Raw genomic sequence first — 1,902 nt, forward strand, 5'->3', positions numbered from 1 at the left:
TTTTTTGATGGAGTCTCACTTTGTCGCCCAGGCCGGAGTACAGTGGCGCGATGGTGGCTCACTGCAAGCTCTGCCTCCCAGGTTCACGCTATTCTCCTGCCTCAGCCTCCCGAGTAGCTGGGACTACAGGCGCCTGCCACCACGCCCGGCTAATTTCTTGTGTTTTTAGTGGAGACAGGGTTTCACCCTGTTGGCTAGGATGGTCTCGATCTTCTGACCTCATGATCCACCTGCCTTGGCCTCCCAAAGTGCTGGGATTACAGGCGTGAGCCACCGCCCCCGGCCGGATTTTTAAAAAACAAACATAAATGTCACAAACTCTAGAGCCTCAGAATAGTGAAATGGAGCTTAGTGTTTCCTCACGAGCTCAGGCATATGCCAAACTAAAGTGTGTAACTCCAGTTGTTTTCTCTTTGTGTCCTCTGTTTCTTTCATAGAACTTATCGACATTTGTAATTTTGTACCTATTTGGCCATCTAAGTGTCTAATATCTGCCTCCCCACTAAACTAAAAGTTTCATGAGGTCTTATTCTTAGGAATATACCTAACCTAGGAGGCAAAAGACCTTTATAAGGAAATCTACAAAACACTGCTGAAAGAAATCATACATGACACAAACAAATGGAAACACGTCCCATGGTTATGGATAAGTGGAATCAATATTGTGAAAATGACCATAGTGCCAAAAGCAATCTACAAATTCAACACAATCGCCATAAAAAATACCACCATCATTCTTCACAGAACTAGAAAAAACAATCCTAAAATTAATATGGAACCAAAAAAGAGCCTGCAAAGCCAAAGTAAGACTAAGCAAAAAGAACAAATCTGGAGGCATCACATTACCTGATTTCAAAATGTAGTATAAGGCCATGGTCACCAAAATTGCATGGTACTGGTATACAAATAGGCACATAGACAATGGAACAGAATAGACAACCCAGAAATAAACCCAAAACTTTCAGCCAATTGATCTTTGATGAAGAAAACAAAAACATAAAGTGGGGAAAGGACACCTTATTCAACAAATGATTCTGGGATAATTGGTAAACCATATGTAGGAGAATGAAACTGGATCCTCATCTTTCACCTTATACAAAAATCAACTCCATATGGATCAAGGACTTAAATCTAAGACCTGAAACTATAAAATTATGGAAGATAACATTGGAAAACCCTTCTAGACGTTGGCTTAGTCAAGGATTTCATGACAAAGAACCCAAAAGCAAATGCAATAAAAACAAAGATAAATTTCTGGGACTTAATTAAATTAAAGAGCTTTGGCACAGCAAAAGGAACAGTCAGCAGAGTAAAGAGACAACTCACAGACTGGGAGAAAATCTTCACAATCTATACATCTGACAAAGAACTAATATCCAGAATCTACAACAAACTCAAACAAATTAGCAAGATAAAAGCAAACATTCCCATCAAAAAGTGGGCTAAGGACATGAATAGAAAATTCTCAAAAGAAGATATACCAATGGCCAACGAACATGAAAAGATGCTCAACATCACCAATGATCAGGGAAATGCAACTCAAAACCACAACGCGATGCCACTTCACTCCAGCAAGAATGGCTATAATAAAAAAATCAAAAAATAATAGAAGTTGACATGGATGTGGTGAACAGGGAACACTTCTACACTGCTGGTGGGAATGTAAACTAGTGCAGCCACTACGGAAAACAGTGTGGAGATTCCTTGACGAACTAAAAGTAGAACTAACGTTTGATCCAGCAATCCCACTATTGGATATCTACACAGAGGAAAAGGAGTCATTATACGAAAAGACACTTGCACACGCCTGTTTATAGCAGCACAATTCACAATTGCAACAATGTGGAACCAACCCAAATGCCCATCAATCAACGAATGGAATATGTGTGTGTGTGTGTGTGT

Source organism: Rhinopithecus bieti, unplaced genomic scaffold, assembly GCF_001698545.2.
Source record: "Rhinopithecus bieti isolate Rb0 unplaced genomic scaffold, ASM169854v2 scaffold_46340, whole genome shotgun sequence".
In the NCBI taxonomy this organism is placed as follows: domain Eukaryota; kingdom Metazoa; phylum Chordata; class Mammalia; order Primates; family Cercopithecidae; genus Rhinopithecus; species Rhinopithecus bieti.